The following is a 19,331-nucleotide window of genomic DNA, read 5'->3' as shown; positions in this document are numbered from 1 at the left end:
GATCTCAAATATTTGATTCTTAAAAATGCAATTAAAACTAGCAACTATAAAAATAGGGGGATTTTGATATGCAAAGAAAATGACACGGAAGATTGTAAACACAGTAATAGTAAATAGGTCAATTCCACTGCCTTTTCTAAATAAGATTCTTCATTGGTTATCTAGAGATTATTGTTAAATTAATTATTGTTGTTGATTTACAAATAAATCAATGTAAAGACTCAATTCATTTGTTGGCATACTCACTTTTAATCAGAGTACAGTCTCAATTAAAAGTGAGAATTGTTAGATTGTCCATAGTAAATTCAATCAAAGTACAGTCTCAATTAATTTTACTAATGATGAAGGATTATCTTGTTCCTTTTTAAGAATATTGAATATGGTGTGAGTTGATTAAGAAAGCTAAGTGAAATCCCCACTGGACATTAAGATAGCAAGCTATCTAGATGTGAAGGTTCCTTTCACAAAGCTCAAGAGAAGAAGATGATGGATTGATTCAAAACAAAAAGGAAATGGAAGGCACATAAACCATAGAAAACCAAGAACAATTAAAGGAAGAAGAAAACATAAAATGGAAAGGAAAGAAATGGTAAAAATGTGAGAAGCACGCCACTACAAGGCTAGGCTAGAAGCCATGGCAACCTTGAAGATGAGTGGATGTGTGCCGCCACTTGCTATGCAAGATAAGGCTTAAAAGTATTCACTCCCTAGGGAGGAAACTCTCACAAATGGTTGAGACACAAGAGTGTTTTTACTTCAAAATGTTCAACCCTTTTACATGTCTAGGAGCACCCCTTATATAGAAGAGTTTAGGGGCCTCTAAGCAAATAAAAGATACCTAAGGATGTCTCTACAAAAACCTAACCCTAGCTTCTACAAACTAGGTCAAATAAGGTTACAAAAATGAGAGACAAAAGAGCTAACTATGGTGTGTGCAAGGCTAATTTCGTTCTAGCACAAAAGGAGACCAAGAATGTGTCTCATATGTCTCTAGAAAGTGGCCATAGTGTGCTAAAAACAAAGGAGACCAAAGGTACATAGGTACACTTGCTTTATGCCTTTTTCTTTATGCTTTATGCCTTTGCTTTACTCTCTCCTCCACATCTTTTATGCTCCCCAATCACCATGTGCCACCTAGCATTGCTTTCTTACTCTTAATTAACCTACAAAGCAAATAAACATAGATTAGCATGTTGGCTTAAGTCAAGTCAACTATAGTCAACAAGTCAAACCTAGTCAAAGATCAACAAGTCAACTAAAGTTGATTCAACTAAGTCAACTTAGGGAATAAAAAATAACAAACATAAATGAAAGAGATGAAGGATTAGTGAACTTTCTTTCTAAACATGCTTAGTCTTCTTAAGCATGTGCCTCCATCCTTGGTTGGGGTCAATCCTTCATCAACTATGCCTAATCATGTCTATTCCTTTGTTTCTTTACCAAATATAAAACTTAATTAATCAAAGTAAAGTCTTGACTAATTTTAGTTAAAGTAATTACCTCTAATCAAATTAAAGTCTCAACTATTGGCAAAAACTTATTTAATCAAATGAAAGTTTCTAAACAAAATCAAAGTAAAGTCTCAATTTAATTCAAAAACCTTTTAACTCATATGATTAGCATGCATGTAGATTTAAAATCATTATTTTCTATTCGATTAAGAAGCAAAGGACATAGATAAACAAAAACCACAACAATAATCAAAATAACAAAACATATAAATTCATCTAACCTCAGAATCCAGTTAAGAAATTACAGTGGAATCAACCCTAAAAGCTTAGCCCTCCATGGCTTTGATGGAATACATGATGATATGAAGGAAAGAAAAATAAAAGAAAGAATGAGAGATGTGATGGAGACGGTATCTGCCAAAACTAGAGAGTTCTAAGTGTCTAAGCTGTAAGTTGAAAGTTGTAAGTTCCCCCCGCTTCTGCTCCCTTAAGTCTCTTTATATAGGCTTCCACTGGACTTTGGGCTTTATCTGTCAGTTGCTAAAATCTTTTATTTTTATTTAATTAATTAGCAACTTAATTCCTGTCCAATTTCCAATTCTGCCCCTCTTATTTAACCATATTTGCAGTTTTGACCAGAGTTGACTGCTGACTTTGACCAGTTGACCAGAGTTGACCAGTTGACCAGTTTGACTGTCCTATCAGATGTTGACACGTGGCAGTGCAGATTCTCTCTCCAGAATTAGGGTTTCTCTCACACTTTGGCTGCCAAGGTTGATGAAGGATTGACCCCAACCAAGGATGAAGGCACATGCTTAAGAAGACTAAGCATGTTTAGAAAGGAAGTTCACTAATCCTTCACCCCTTTTATTTGTGTTTGTTATTTTTGATTCCCTAAGTTGACTTAGTTGAATCAACTTTAGTTGACTTGTTGACCTTTGACTAGGTTTGATTTGTTGACTATAGTTGACTTGACTTAAGCCAACATGTTAATCTATGTTTATTTGCTTTGTAGGTTAATTAGGAGTAAGAAAGCAATGCTAGGTGGCTCATGGTGATTGGGGAGCATAAATGATGTGGAGGAGAGAGTAAAGCAAAGGCATCAAGCATAAAGTAAAAGGCATGAAGCAAGTGTACCTATGTACCTTTGGTCTCCTTTGTTTTTAGCACACTTTGACCACTTTTGGAGACATATGAGACACATTCTTTGTCTCCTTTTGTGCTAGAACGAAATTAGCCTTGCACACACCATACTTAGCTCTTTTGTCTCTCATTTTTGTAACCTTATTTGACCTAGTTTCTAGAAGCTAGGGTTAGGTTTTTGTAGAGACATCCTTAGGTATCTTTTATTTGCTTAGAGGCCCCTAAACTCTTCTATATAAGGGGTGCTCCTAGACATGTAAAAGGGTTGAACATTTTGAAGTAAAAACACTCTTGTGTCTCAACCATTTGTGACAGTTTCCTCCCTAGGGAGTGAATGCTTTTAAGCCTTATCTTGCATAGCAAGTGGCGGCACACATCCACTCATCTTCAAGGTTGCCATGGCTTCTAGCCTAGCCTTGTAGGGGCGTGCTTCTCACATTTTACCATTTCTTTCCTTTCCATTTTATGTTTTCTTCTTCCTTTAATTGTTCTTGGTTTTTTTATGGTTTATGTGCTTTCCATTTCCTTTTCATTTTTGAATCAATCCATCATCTTCTTCTCTTGAGCTTTGTGAAAGGAACCTTCACATCTAGATAGCTTGCTATCTTAATGTCCAGTGGGGACTTCACTTAGCTTTCTTAATCAACTCACAACATATTCAATAATCTCAAAAAGAAACAAGATAATCCTTCATCAAAGGTGCATCTACGGCGGCTGTGTGGACGTCTCCGCTGGTGTGTCGTAGTGGCATGTCTGCGGTGGTGCGGCGGCATGGAGAGGTGCGGCGGCAGCTGTGGAGGTTGGAAGGAGAGGAGGAAAATTAGGGTTAGGGTTTCATGTGTGAGATGAAGGAGATGATGACGTGGCAAGATTTGATTGGTTAATTTGGTGAGTGGAGGATTATAACACGTGTTTTGTTCTGGTTGGCTAATTTTTAAAGTTGGGGATTGCCAGATGGCATGATCTGGTTGAGTGGAGTTTAAGTGGTAGGAGGGGTCCAACTTAGTGAAAACTGGGGGTGCACAACAGGTTTTTTTGGTGGTCCACTTTAGAAGGAGTGTGCAAATAAAATCTGGGGGTGCAGTTAGCTCCTGATTTATTCTTTTTCAGAATTTCCTAATTTTGGATTTCTTTTGTAACTTTGAATATTTCAAATCCACACTATCAATGACCAAAAATAAATTTTAGCTGCATTAACACAATTTTTACACCACTTTTACCAAACTTACTCAATAAATTCAATAATCACAAATCCTAATTAAATCAATCTTTAAGCACAGAAAATTAAATTAAATCCCCAAATTTAAATATTAAATGAGGGCAAAAATTTGAACTCATCACCCCTCACTCATGTTGAAACCTATATTTATAGTCCAGGATCCCAAACGACGAAAACCCCTTCCCGCCAAAACATTACCCCATACCAATCGACACCATCATTGCGAAAGACATAACTTTTAAAAAATGATGGCGCCTGAACTTCTTGATTTGACCCTTGACATCCCTTAACCTACCTTCAGATTAATACCACTTTCTTAGCCTTAACACTGTTCATCACACTTAAAGGCTGGGGGACTGGTGTATCACACTTATACGGTTCCGCCATCTTATCATACAGACACATATCACCCTTGACCGACAACTCATATCAGACAAGGCTGGGGGACTGGTGTACCACACCTAGCCTAACTCGACCAAATAAGTAAACAATGCATATACCAAGGCAGCCAAGTATTCAGCCTAGGCCGAGTCAGCCTAACTTGTATCGGTTCTAACCTATACATCTAGAGGAACAACTTGCACCTCATATAACCAATATAAGCCGTCAAGGTAGGTAGCCGGTCTAGGCCGGCTACTCCTGCAGACCCGGTAAGATTAAAGCCCAGGCCGACAACTCCAATAAACTTAGTGAAATAGAAGCCCCCGCGTTCAATAGGTCTTATGGGCCTGGGTTAGGGCCAGGCCCACTCATAGCCCAAGCTAGAGCCTAAGTCAAGGCCCGACCCATGAGGTAATCAAACATCATTAATGCTCTATAAATACGCGTGGATCCCAGTAATTAAAGGTACGCATTCATTAATCACTGATTTGACCTTCTGAGAGCTTTGACTTACTTGAGCTTCGGAGACTCTTCTGCAGGTAACCCCTCCTGGGTTCAAGCTGACATGTACCAACCAGGAAGAGACCAAATGAGGAGATAACAGACTACATGGTAAGGTGACGCTTGTGCTTGACTCATCTTATTTGTTCTCTGCAGGAACACCTACTATTGTAGTGTGCAACAATTTTTGTAGTGAAAAAATTGTGTATGCTTTTGGTAAAACATCAAACGGCCATAACTTTAGCTCTAGTTATCGAAAACGAGCAAATTTTATATTGATTTGACATAAAATTGAATTCTCTTTGCAATGCCTACTTTTGTAGTATGTAGTAGTTTTTGTAGTGCAAAATTTGTGTATGTTTTTAGTAAAACTTCAAACAGCCATAAATTTTGCTCTGATTATCGATACATAGCAAGTTTTATATCGATTCGGGATAAAATTCAATTTTCTTTGCAATGCCTACTGTTCCTGCAAAGAACAAATAAGATGAATTAGGCACAAGCGTCACCTTACCATATAGTTCGTTATCTCCGCAGTTGGCCTCTTCCCGGTTGGTACATGTCGGTTTGAACCCGGAAGGGGTTACCTGCAGAAGGTACTCCGAAGCTCAAGTGAGTCAAAACTCTCAAAAAGGTTAAATCTGTGATTAATGAATGTGTACCTTTAATTACTCGGGTCCATGTGTATTTATAGAGCATTAATTATGTCTGGTTATTCTGTGGGTCGGGCCTTGGCTTGGGCTTTAGTTGTAAGTGGGCCTGGGCCCTAGCCTAGGCCCTTAGGACCTATTGAACGCTAGGGGTTTTAATCTTATTGAGTCTATTGGAGTAGTCGGCCTAGGCCGGCTACTTTCCTTGACGTCTTATGTTGGTTATATGATATCTTGTGCAGGTTGTTCCTTAGATGTTTAGGTTAGATCTGGTAAGGCTTAGGCTAACTCGGCCTAAGCTGAATACTTGATTGTTTTGGTATATATGTATCGTTTACTTATTTGGTCGAGTTTGGCTAGGTGTGGTACACCTACTGTTGTAGAGTGTAGTAGTTTTTGTAGTGCAAAATTTGTGTATGTTTTTAGTAAAACTTCGACTGGCCATATATTTTGTTCTGGTTATCAAAACAAAGCATATTTTATATCGATTTGGGTTAGAATTAAATTTTCTTTGCAATGCCTACTATGGTAGTGTGTAATAGTTTTTGTAGTTAAGAATTTGTGTATGTTTTTAGTAAAACTTCAAAGGGTCGTAACTCTTCCTCTGGTTTTCGAAACAAGGCAAATTATATATCGATATGGGATAGAATTGAATTTTCTTTGTAATGCCTACTGTGATATTGTGTAGTAGTGTTTGTAGTGCGAAATATGTGAATGTTTTTTGTAAAACTTCAAACGATCATAATTTTTGCTCTAATTATTGAAACAGGGAAAATTTTATATCAATTGGGGATAAAATTGAATTTTTTTTGCAATGTAGTTTTTGTAGTGAAAAAGTTGTGTATGCTTTTAGTAAAACTTCAAACGGCTATAACTTTTGTTCTAGTTATAGAAAGATAGCAAGTTTTATATTGATTCGGGATATAACTAAATTTTCTTTGTAATGCCTACTATGGTAGTGTGTAGTAGTTTTTGTAGTGCAAAATTTGTGTATGTATTTAGTAAAACTTCAAACGGGCATAAATTTTGCTCTGGTTATCGAAACAGGGCATAATTTATATCGATTTGGGTTAGAATTAAATTTTCTCTGCAATGCCAACTGTGGTAGTGTGTAGTAGTTTTTATAGTGAAAAAGTTGTGTATGTTTTTAGTAAAACATTAAATGGCTGTGACTTTTCCTCTGGTTAACCAAACAGGTAAACTTTTATATCTACTGTGGTAGTGTGTAGTGAAAATTAGTGTAGTTTTTAGTAAAACTTCAAACGACCATAAATTTTGTTATGGTTATCGAAACAGGAAAAATTTTATATTGATTTGAGATTGAATTGAATTTTCTTTGCAATTCCTATTGTGGTAGTGTGTAGTAGGTTTTGTAGTGAAAAAATAGTGTACAATTTTATTAAAACGTCAAACAACCATAAATTTTGCTCGGGTTATTGAAAGAGGACAAATTTTATATCGATTTGGGATATAATTGAATTTTCTTTGGAATGTCCTACTGTCGTAGAGTGTAGTAGATTTGTAGTGCAAAATTTGCGTATGTCTTTAGTAAAATTTCAAATGGCCATAACTTTTACTCTAGTTATCAAAACAGTGCAAATTTTATATCGATTTAGGGTAGAATTAAAATTATCAAACACTAGCAAAATACATGCAATGTCTACTATGGTAGTGGGGAGTAGTTTTTCTTGCGGAAAATTACTGTACGTTTTTAGTAAAACTTCGATTGGCCATGTATTTTGCTTTGGTTATCAAAACAGGGCAAATTTTATATGGATTTGGGATAAAATTGAAATTTCTATGCAATGCCTACTATGGTATTGTGTAGTTTGTAGTGCGAAATTTGTGTATGTTTTTTCTAAAACTTCAAACGGTCATCATTTTTGCTCTAATTATTGAAACAGGGCAATTTTGGGATAAAATCGAATTTTTTTGCAATGCGGTTTTTGTATTGAAAAAGTTGTGTATGGTTTTAGTAAAACTTCAAACGGCTATAACTTTTGTTCTAGTTGTCGAAACATAGCCAGTTTTATATCGATTCGGGATAGAATTGAATTTTCTTTGCAATGCCTACTGTGGTAGCCTATAGTAGTTTTTGTAGTAAAAAATTTGTGTATGTTTTTAGTAAAACTTCAAACGGTTGTGACTTTTGCTCTGGTTTTCGAAATAGGGCAAATTATATATCGATTTGAGATAGAATTGAATTTTCTTGCAATGCCTTCTATGGTAGTGTGCAACAGTTTTTGTAGTGAAAAAGTTGTGTATTCTTTTGGTAAAACTTTAAATGGCCATAACTTTAGCTCTAGTTATCGAAAATGAGTAAATTTTATATCGATTTGAGATAAAATTGAATTTTCTTTGCAATGCCTACTTGTGTAGTGTGTAATAGTTTTTGTACTGAAAAAGTTGTGTATGTTTTTAGTAAAACATCAACGGCTTTGACTTTTGCTCTGGTTTTCGAAACAAGGCAAATTTTATATTGATTTAGGGTAGAAATAAATTTTCTTTGCAATGTCTACTATGGTAGTGTGTAGCAGTATTTTGTTTGAAAAATTTGTGTATGTTTTTTCTAAAACTTTAAACGGCCATAACCTTTGTTTTGGTTATTCAAACAGGGCAAATTTTATATCGATTTGGTATAGAATTGGTTTTTTCTTTTGCAATGCAGTTTTTGTAGTGAAAAAGTTATGTATCCTTTTGGTAAAACTTCAAACGGCCATAACTTTTGCTCTACTTATCGAAACAGAGCAAATTCTTTATCGATTTGAGATATAATTGAATTTTCTTTGAAATGCCTACTATGGTAGTGTGTAGTAGTTTTTCTAGTGAAAAATTAGTGTAATATTTTATTAAATTGTCAAACGGCCATAAAGTTTGCTCTGGTTATCGAAATAGGACAAATTTTATATCGATTTGGGATAGAATTGAATTTTCTTTGCAATGCCTACTGTGGTAGAGTGTAGTAGTTTTTTTAGTGGAAAATTAGTGTACGTTGCTAGTAAAACTTCGACTAGCCATAAATTTTGTTTTGGTTATCGAAACAGGGCAAATTTTATATCGATTTTGGATAGAATTGAATTTTCTTTGCAATGCCTATTCTGGTAGAGTGTAGTAGTTTTTATAGTGCAAAATTTGTGTATGTTTTTAGTAAAACTTCAAATGCCTATAACTTTTGCTCTAGTTATCAAAACAGGGCAAATTTTATATCAATTTCGGGTAGAATTGAATTTTCTTTGCAATGTCTACTGTGCTAGTATGTAGTAGTTTTTGTAGTGGAAAATTATTGCACGTTTTTAGTAAAACTTCGACTGACCATATTTTTTGCTCTAGTTATCGAAACAGGGCAAATTTTATATCAGTTTGGGATAAAATTGAATTTTCTTTGCAATGTCTATTGTGGTAGTGTGTAGTAGTATTTTTTATGAAATTTTCTTTTTATGTTTTTTGAAAAACTTAAAACGGAAATAACTTTTGCTCTCTTTATTGAAACAGGGCAAATTTTATATCGATTTTGGATAGAATAGAATTATCTTTGCAATGCCTACTATGGTATTGTGTAGTAGTTTTTGTAGTAAAAAATTTTTGTATGTTTTTAGTAAAACTTCAAATGGCCATAACTTTTGCTCTAGTTCTCAAAACAGGGTAAATTTTATATTGATTTGTGGTAGAATTAAATTTTCTTTGCAATGTCTAATATGGTAGTGTGTAGCAGTATTTTTGTGAAAAATTTGTGTATGTTTTTTCTAAAACTTGAAACGACAATAACTTTTGCTCTCGTTATCGACATTGGGAAAATTTTATATCGATTTGGGATATAATTGAATTTTCTTTGCAATGCGTACTGTGGTAGTATATAGTAGTTTTCGTAGTTAAAAATTAGTGTACAATTTTATTAAAACGTCAAATGGTCATAAATTTTGCTATGGTTATTGAAACAAAGCAAATTCTATATCGATTTGAGATAGAATTGAATTTTCTTTACAATGCCTACTATGGTAGTGTGTAGTAATTTTTATAGTGAAAAATTTGTGTACAATTTTATTAAAACGTCAGACTACCACAAATTTTGCTCTGATTATCGAAATAGGGAAAATTTTATATCGATTTGGGATAGAATTGAATTTTCATTGCAATGCCTACTGTGGTAGAGTGTAGTCCTTTTGGTAGTGCAAAATATGTGTGTGTTTTTAGTAAAACTTAAAATGACTTAAAATATGTGTGTCCTTTTGGTAATTTTATATCGATTTGGGGGTAGAATTGAATTTTCTCTACAATGCCTATTATGGTATTGTGTAGTATTATTTGTAGTGTGAAATTCGTGTTTGTTTTTTGTAAAACTTCAAACTGTCATAACTTTTGCTCTAGTTATCGAAACAAACAAATTTTATATCGATTTGAGATAGAATTGAATTTTCTTTGAAATGCCTACTCTGGTAGAGTGTAGTAATTTTTGTAGTGGAAAATTAGTGTACATTTTTAGTAAAACTTCGACTAGCCATAATTTTTTCCCTAGTTATCGAAATAGGGCAAATTTTATAGCGATTTGGGATAAAATTGAATTTTCTTTGCAATGCCTACTGTGGAATTGTGTAGTAGTGTTTGTAGTGCAAAATTTGTGTATACTTTTTGTAAAACTTCAAACGGTCATAATTTTTGCTCCAATTATTGAAATAGGGAAAATTTTATATCAATTTGGGATAAAATTGATTTTTTTTCGTAATGCAGTTTTTGTAGTGAAAAAGTTGTGTATGCTTTTAGTAAAACTTCAAACGGCTATAACCTTTGTTCTAGTTATCGAAACATAGCAAGTTTTATATCGATTCGGGATAGAATTGAATTTCCTTTGCAATGTCTACTGTGGTAGAGTGTAGTAGTTTTTGTAGTGCAAAATTTGTGTATCTTTTTAGTAAAAGTTCAAATGGCCATAACTTTTGCTCTGGTTATAAAAATAGGGTAAATTTTATATCGATTTGGCGTAGAATTGAATTTTCTTTGCAATGTCCATTGTGGTGGTGTGTAGTAGTTTTTGTGGTGGAAAATTAGTGCTCGTATTTAGATAACTTTGACTGGCCATATATTGTGCTCTGGTTATCAAAACAGGCCAAATTATGTATCGATTTGGGATAGAATTGAATTTTCTTTGTAATGCCTACGATGGTATTGTGTAGTAGTGTTTGTAGTCCGAAATTAGTGTATGTTTTTTGTAACACTTCAAACGGTCATAATTTTTGCTCTAATTATTAAAACAGGGACAATTTTATATTTTGGAATGCAGTTTTTGTAGTGAAAAAGTTGTGTATGCTTTTAGTAAAACCTCAAACGGCTATAACTTTTGTTCTAGTTATCGAAACATCACAAGTTTTATATTGATTCGGGATAGAATTGAATTTTTTTTGCAGTGCCTGCTGTGGTATTGTGTAGTAGTGTTTGTAGTGCAGAATTTGTGTATGCTTTTTGTAAAACTTCAAACGGTCATAATTTTTGCTCCAATTATTGAAACAGGGAAAATTTTTATATCAATTTGGGATAAAATTGATTTTTTTTTTGTAATGCAGTTTTTGTAGTGAAAAACTTGTGTATGTTTTAGTAAAACTTCAAACGGCTATGACCTTTGTTCTAGATATCGAAACATAGGAAGTTTTATATCGATTCGGAATAGAATTGAATTTTCTTTGCAATGTCTACTGTGGTAGAGTGTAGTAGTTTTTGTATTGCAGAATTTGTGTATGTTTTTAGTAAAACTTCAAACGGCCATAAATTGTGCTCTGGTTATCGAAATAGGGCATAATTTTTATCGATTTGGGTTAGAATTTGTTCCTGTAGAGAACAAACAAGATAAGTTAGGCACGAGTGTCACCTTACCTATGCAGTCCGCTATCTCCTCAGTTGTCCTCTTCCCGGTTGGACTCCAAAGCTCAAGTTAGCTAAAGCTCTCAAAAAGTCAAATCAGGTGATTAATGGAGTAATGAATGCGTACCTTTAATTACTGGGGTCCACGCCTATTTATAGAGTATTAATTATGTTTAGTCACGTCATAGGCTGGGCCCTAGTTTAGGCTGTAGGTGGGCCTAGACCCTGGCCTAGGCCCTTAGTTCGATTATTGTGGGCTCATTGGATATTAGGGGGTTTTGATTTCGCTAAGTCTTTTCGAATGGTCCGATCTGGTTACTTCTCTAGTTGGCTTATGGCGTCTTTTTCCGTGCACTATTCTAGGTTGGCAGCTCCATTAGCAACCTTTGTTATGAGTTTAGGCTGACTTAGGTCTATGCCGGCCTGAGGCGTGTACTTTAGCTATTTCCGGCATATATGTGGGGGTTGTTTGTTGTTATTTATATGGTTGAGTTGGCTAGGTACGGTACAACGGTCCCCCAACCTTTGTTGATATAGTATGTTGGTGAAGGATGATATGTGCTGATGTACTAGTCGTGACCGGCTAGGTGTGATACACCGGTCCCACAGCCTTTAAATGTGATGAACAATGTTAAGGCTAAAAGATATGAAGGAGTTTCGGGTAGGTGAAGTGGTTTGTGGCAGGTGAAAGGGTTTGTGGTAGGTGAAAGGGTTTGTGGCAGGTGAAAAGGTGTTAGAAGTCTGATTTAGGGAGGTTTGGCACCACCATTTTGATACTTTGTGATGTTTGAAATGAGTTGGGTTTTTGGCGGGAAGAGGTTATGACGTTTGAGATTCGTGTGTATAAATAAAGATAATGTTGGCAGTGCATTCACTTTGTCTCATTTGAAAAAAATCTGTTCGCGTGCGTTGTAGAGCTGTTTGATATCTTCTTTTCCTCTTCTGTCATCTTTTCTAAAAGAATCTGGTAAGTCTAGTAGTAGCGATAGGGTTTCGTTGTTAGATTCGGGTAGTAAGCAGTCTAGGGATAGTGGAAGTAGTCAAGATGATACCAGTGATAGGGAAGAGATGGGTAGTATAGGGAGAATTCCAATGGAGAGGGTGGTTGAAGTCAGGGAAGATCCGCCCGAGGAGTTGGTAGAGAGCAATTGGCCGGCGAAGACCGGATACGAATGGGTGGTGACAAACGTGCCGACACAGCGATCGTTGTTCCGATGGTCGCGTTTGTTAAGGTCGTGGTTGAACTTCACGCCTATTTTCGAAAAGGGGGTGCAGAGGGACATAGTTGCTCCGGAGCGGGTGACCGCTGTGGAATGTGTGTGCCATGGTCGAGAAGGATCAGCCGAAGAATTCTTTTATATGTATATGTGCCATTTCTCACAACTGCACATCCGGCTACCGTTTGACGAATTCACCATGGGAGTGCTGCAATTATTGATTGTCGCCCATACTGAGCTTCATCCGAACAGTTGGGCGTACTTACAAGCTTTCTGATTATTTTGCATGACGCTGTACTTGGAACCGTCTCCTCGAGCGTTCCTATACTTTTTTGTTTCGAGGCCGAAAAGTCCGATAACATGGTTGTCGCTAATCAGTCAGCCTGGTCTCAACAGGTTAGACGCTTTCACTCACTCGTTCAAGCATTTGAAAGATGGATTCTTCAAGGTTGTAGTGAAACCGGCTGGTCGGTCACACTTCCACACAGCTGATGGTAACACTAAATTTTCGTTCTTCTGGACCGGCAACCCTTGGAGATATAAGGTGATATCGAGGGAGGATCTATCGGTGCTGGAGATAGATGTGGTGAATACTTTGATGCAGTTTAGTGATAAGATGCCCACTAAGGGCTTAGTTAGGGTTTATAATTCGGTTCACCCAATTATAGATATTGAAGTTATTTTTTTTGTAACTTTGAGCATTGTTATACGTTCGAGTATTTTGACGATTTGTGTGTTGCGTATTTCAGGGCATATGGCGCAACTAGGCAAGAAAAACTTGACACTTTTTCAAACCTTGCGCAAGGAAAAGGCAGTGAAGGCTAGAGCTGCGAGGAACACTAAGGTCCCCAATCTGCAAGATTCACTAGTAGATGTCCATGTGCATAGTGGTACCAAAAGGAAAGCAGAGTTGCCGACCAGGCCAGGCAAAGGTAAAGACGTGAAGAAAGTGCGATCTGTTGTGATGGGAGTAGGCTCGGCAAGTGAGGTGAAGGGGCCGGAAGCTTGGTTGATTGAGCTTCCGGAGACTACCGTTCGAAAGGATATCGAGATTAACGTGCCGGAGTCGCTGATGGATTCCATTGATAATATGGAGCCGAAAGCTTTGGTGAAGGCTATGGTGGAGTTTAGCAGTAAGACTATGCTACTTAGTCGACGTGTGGGATCTTTATATGAGAGGGAGTTGAAGGAAGGAAACCAGACTAAGGTGGAATAGTTGCAGGATAAGGTGGACAAGCACGCTAAAGAAAAAGAGGCTTGGAAGAAGGAAAAAGAGGAGTGGGAAGCAGAGAGGAAGAGACTTGCTACTTGGAAGGTGCGTTGCCTTGATTCTGAGGAAAAGCTGAAGGGTCGAATTGCAGATCTCGATGCCGACTACGATGAATCAAGGAAAAACATGATGGGCTGGAGGGTGAACTAGAGGACTTGAAGAGTTGCATAATAAAGGAACATATCAATGACCTTTAGAAGGGTGTTCGACAAGTGTCATTTTTTTATGAGAATGTTGATGCTAATGGCGTTAGGTTTGATGTGAATAAGGATGTTGTTGATGGGGTGAATAAGGATGTTGTTGATGGGGTGCTTATAGATGAGGCGGAATCTGGCCCATAAGGGAATGGGGAGAAGGAGGCGGTTGACGCTGATGTAGGTGGTAACGAGGTGGTGGCGGAGGACGTCGAGCAGAAGGCAGGTTAGAATTTTTAATTTAATATTTCCAATTTGGTTAAAGATTCTAAGTTTGTAATAACTCATACATTGCTTTATTTTAATGTTTGTTATGAATGTCGGTTACTTGCGGGTTAATTGCTCTTTATATTTGTGTATGTATGCAATGTTTGCGTACGCTATTGTATGTTAAGGGTGTTCGACCCAGGCCGTTTACTTGTGGTAAGGGTGTGGAACTTAAACGAATTAACCAACGAGTCAAGGGTGTTCGACCTAGGCCGCTTACTTACGGTAAGGGTGGGGAACTTAAACGAATTAACCAATGAGTTAAGGGTGTTCGACCCAGGCTGCTTACTTGTGCTAAGGGTCGGGAACTTTAACGAATTAACCAACGAGTCAAAGGTGTTCTGATGTGACCCCAACAAGCCCAACCTCAAATGCATCAACAAGCCCAAGCCCACATTAAGGCCCAATCACTAGAAGCATGATGAGAAAGATTCACATGGGCCTCTCACAAGATGATCAAGTCAATCATGGGCTTTTTACATTATTCACATGGGCTAAAGAAATCTCTAAAATATGAGATCATGCATGAAGGAAGTAGTCTAGATTTAAATTGGGCCATTGTTTAGGCTTTGTTTTCAATAAAAGCTAGAACACTTTTTGGGATCAATTGGGCCGAGCCCAATTTGCTATCCTTGGATGCAAGCAAAGCATGAACTAAGCAAGGAGAATGTGATGGAAGCATGGTGCGTGTGACTTGGGCAAAGAGAGTGTGATATGCCACTTGGCATCATCAAGACTCATCTACTACATCACATGGTCTCCAATCAAGCTTCTTCTCCAAGCTACATTTGCATTTCATCTTTATTGCATTTTCTCTTCATTTGGCCAGCTATGTGCCTATAAATTGAGCCACTCAAATATTGTAATGATAACTCTTGAATTGCTAATAGATGCTAGTGTTTGAGATCACTCCACACTTCTATTAATTTGAGAGCACACATGGCTAACCTTCTCCTTCATCTCCTCTAGCCACCTTCTATACCATAGCTCCACTTCTACTCTTCATCTTCACCAAATTCTCCATTTCCGAGAGCTACTTTCATCTATTTCTCCAAATTCCGCTGCAATTCATCTCCTCCTCATCATTCTCCATGGATTTCCTTCCTCTCCTACACCAAGGACGTCCATCATGTTCGACCCAGGCCGCTTACTTGTGGTAAGGGTGGGGAACTTCAACGAATGAAGGGTGTTCGACCCAGGCCGCTTACTTGTGGTAAGGGTGGGGAACTTCAACGAATGAAGGGTGTTTGACCCAGGCCACTTACTTTTGGTAAGGGTGGGGAACTTCACCAAATTAACCAACGAGTTAAGGGTGTTCGACCCAGGCCGCTTACTTATGGTAAGGGTAGGGAACTTAAACGAATTAAGGGTGTTTGACCCAGGTCGCTTACTTGTGGTAAGGGTGGGGAACTTAAACGAATTAACCAACGAGTTAATGGTGTTCGACCCGGGCCGCTCACTTGTGGTAAGGGTGGGGAACTTAAACGAATAATGAGAAGTTAAATAAAGAGTAGTCGTAAAGTTAGGAACCCTTTGTATTATTCATTGAATCTGGGGTGCCTCGTTAAAACCTCCCTGGCCAAAACCCTCCTTAGGGCAAAAAGACCAGGTGAGGAAAAAGAGTACACCTAGGGTTACAAGTGTTTTTATGTGATACAATACATGTTTAACTGAAGTAAAACTTAAGGTGGGACACATTCCACGTATTGGGTATTTCCTCCCTAGATAAATGCTCCAGGCGATATGCTCCTTCTCCTACGTCTTCATGTATGCGGCATGGGCCATCCCAATTGGCGGACAACTTACCATCCTTCTTTCTTGCATTATTGGCCATTCTCCATACTAAGTTTCCGCTTACGAATGATCGTGGACATAGGTTTGCGTTATACTTTCTGGCAGCTCTTTGTTTGGCGGCTAAGTTACGTATCTGGGCTTTTTCTTTGAGTTCGGGTAGGAGGTCGAGATGAGTGGCCATGTTTTGATGGTTGTGAGTTGGGTCGTATAGTTCTCGGCGTAGGGATGGTTCGCCAATTTTGACCGGTATCATGGCGTCTGCACCGTAAACTAGGTTGAATGGAGATTCGTTTGTTGATGATTGAGGGGTGCACCGGTAAGCCCATAGCCCTTCTACCAGTTCTTCGGGCCATCGGCCTTTGGCACTATCTAATCTTTTGCGCAGTTCTACTAGGATCACTTTGTTGGCCGCCTTTGCCTGTCCATTTGTTTATGGGTGCTCTACGGAACTTGTTATGTGTTTGATCCCTAGACCGATGTAGAACTTGGCTAGCTCCTTATCTATAAATTGTCGGCCATTATCGGTGATGATGGTATGTGGAACACCATATCTGCATATAATATCTTTACATACGAACTGTTGGACTTGTTAGGTTGTGATAGTGGTCAGTGGTTTGACTTCTATCCATTTGGTGAAATAATCAACGGCTACTATCAGGAATTTCACCTGCCCCTTGCCGGGGGAGAAGGGGCCGAAGATATCCATTCCCCATTTAGTAAAGGGCCATGGGAATAGTATGGAATGGAGTTGTTCTTGTTTCTGGTGGATGAGGTTGCCATGTTTTTGGAATAGTTTGCACTTTCTGACGTAGTCCTGGCAGTCTACTTCTATAGTCGGCTAGAAGTAGCCGGATCGACGGATTCTAGTGGCCATAGTACGTGCGCTGGAATGGTAGCCGTAAATGCCTTCATGTATCTCTTTAATGATATACTGCGCTTATTCTGCAGTGACACATTTAAGAAGTGGTTGGCCGTACCCGCGTTTGTAGAGGTCATTGCCTATAATGGTATACCTGGCGGCCTTAGCCAACCAAGTTTTGTCAACATCTTGTGGGGGGTTGCCGATTTGGAGATATTGGATATAGGGGGTGGTCCAATTGTGGGTTTGGGGAGGGGTGGTATTGTCGGCTGGTGAGTGGGTTAGGTTGTGGCAGGTATTTGTGATAGAAGGTGTAGATAATGTTTGCTGTAATAGGGATCAGTGGCGGCTTTTTAATTTGGTGCTGGTTAATTTGGATAGGATGTCGGCTCTGATGTTGTCGGTCCTGGGAATGTGTTCTATGCGGACTTGCTCAAAAGCGGATTGGATGACTGCACCCAGATGGTAATATTGCAAGAGGATGGGGTCCTTAATCTGGAATTCATCTTTTAGGTGGCTCACAGTAAGCTTGGAGTCAGTTTTGCACGTTAGGGTTTTGACGCCAACTTCGCAGGCAAGGGAAAGGCCGACGAGTATGGCTTCGTACTCGGCTTGATTGTTGGTGGAATTTTTCAATGAGGATATTGTTGGGCCCTTCTAACACGATGCTAGCACCGACACCTTTCGGATTCGAGGAACCATCTACATAAAGCGTCCACTGGTCCTCTGTGGGTGTTTATTGGAGGTCATTAACAAAATCTAGGAGGCATTGGGCTTTAATGGGGCCATGGGGTTCATAGCGAATGTTGAATTCTGACAGCTCGACGGCCCAGGATGACATCCGTCCTGCTAGGTTTGGTTTTTGCAATATTTTTTGGATTGGGTAGTCGTTTTGACGGTGATGCTGTGGTTTTGGAAGTATGGGCGTAGGCGACGAGTTGCGTGGACCAAGGACAGGGCCAACTTCTCCACCATTTGATACCTGGTTTCAGGATCTTGCAGTGTTATGCTAAATAAAGTAGATAGGATGTTGCATGCCCTCTATATATTGGACAAGCGCGGCACTGACGGTGTGGTCGGTGGCTGTGATGTACACTAGCAGGGGTTGACGAGTGTCCAGCTTATGGAGGATAGGTGGTGAAGTGAGGGTGGTTTTTAGTTTCTGAAAGATTTGTTCACAATCGTCCGTCCACGTGAACCAGGCAGATTTCTTGAGGAGTTGTACTATGGGTTGGGTTTGTTCAGCCAGTTTGGGCAGGAAGCGGGAAATGGCTATAAGGCGGCCTATTAGGTGTTGGACCTCTTTGACGGTGGTGGGACTGCGCATTTCGATAATTGCCTTGCACTTTTCAGGATTGGCCTCTATACCGCGCTGGGTTAACATGAATCTAAGAAATTTACCGCGGTCGACGCTGAATACACACTTGTCGGGGTTGAGGCGAAGGTTGTATTGGCGTAATGCGGAGAAGACCGCCGAGAGGTCCTGGGCGTGTTGGTGGTGGCTTGGAGACTTGACAACCATGTTGTCAACGTATACTTCGACACATTGTCCCATTAGATGGCTGAAAACTTTGTCCATCAGGCGCTGGTAGGTTGCTCCAGCGTTCTTAAGACCAAAGGGCATAACTCTGTAAAAGTGGTTGGCGTCATCCGTAATGAAGGCGGTCTTGTTCATGTCAGAAGTGGCCATAGGGATTTGGTTGTATCTGGAATATGCATCCAAGAAACTAAGTACCTTATTCCCTGTCGCGCCATCAACAAGTCGGTCGATATTGGGTAAGGGGTAGGCATCTCGAGAACAGGCCTTGTTTAGATCTGTGTAGTGGACGCACATCTGCCATTTACCATTGGCTTTCTTCACCAGGACTACATTAGAAAGCCAAGTGGTGTATTAAGCTTCTTCGATGAATCTTGCGCTCAGTAACTTATCGGCCTCGGCCTTAGCTGCTAGTCGTCGTTCTTCGTCGAGTTTGCGTTTTTTCTGGGAGATGTAGCGGGCTTCTTTGTAGATGGATAGCTTGTGGGATGCTACTAGAGGGTCTACCCCAGGTAAGTCAGCGGTTGACCAAGCGAAAAGGTCCGTGTTGCTGACAAGGATAGGTGTGATGATGGCACGCTCGTTAGAGTTCAAACCGGTGCCTAAGTTGATGGAGTGGCCATTTGGAAGTTCTAGAGGGGAGGTTTCTTCAACAGGTTTGAAACGAACATCCCGACCCACTATAGGGTCTAGATCTTCGCCTGATAGAGCGATGTCGGAGCCAGGTGGTCGCTCAATGTGGTTGGTTTGCTGGATTGGGAGTTATGGGCGTAGGTTGGCCATGTAGCATTCGCCTGCCAGTCGTTGGTCGCAATGGACGGTGAGGATGTCGCCAGAAGGGGAAGGGAACTTCATGGCCAAATGAGGGGTGGAGACGTCAACGATAAGCAAGCAGATGGGAATGGTTTTGGTTTGGGTTCCATCGCGAAACACGGTGTGAAGGTCAATGTAGCCGCGGGTGGAAACTTGTTCGCCTGAGAAGCCATAGATTGGTTCGT

The sequence above is a fragment of the Vigna unguiculata genome, chromosome 11 (assembly GCF_037176805.1).
Source record: "Vigna unguiculata cultivar grain cowpea cultivar isolate G323 ecotype 2 chromosome 11, ASM3717680v1, whole genome shotgun sequence".
NCBI classification, from domain to species: Eukaryota; Viridiplantae; Streptophyta; class Magnoliopsida; order Fabales; family Fabaceae; genus Vigna; species Vigna unguiculata.
This window is presented reverse-complemented; position numbering follows the sequence as displayed.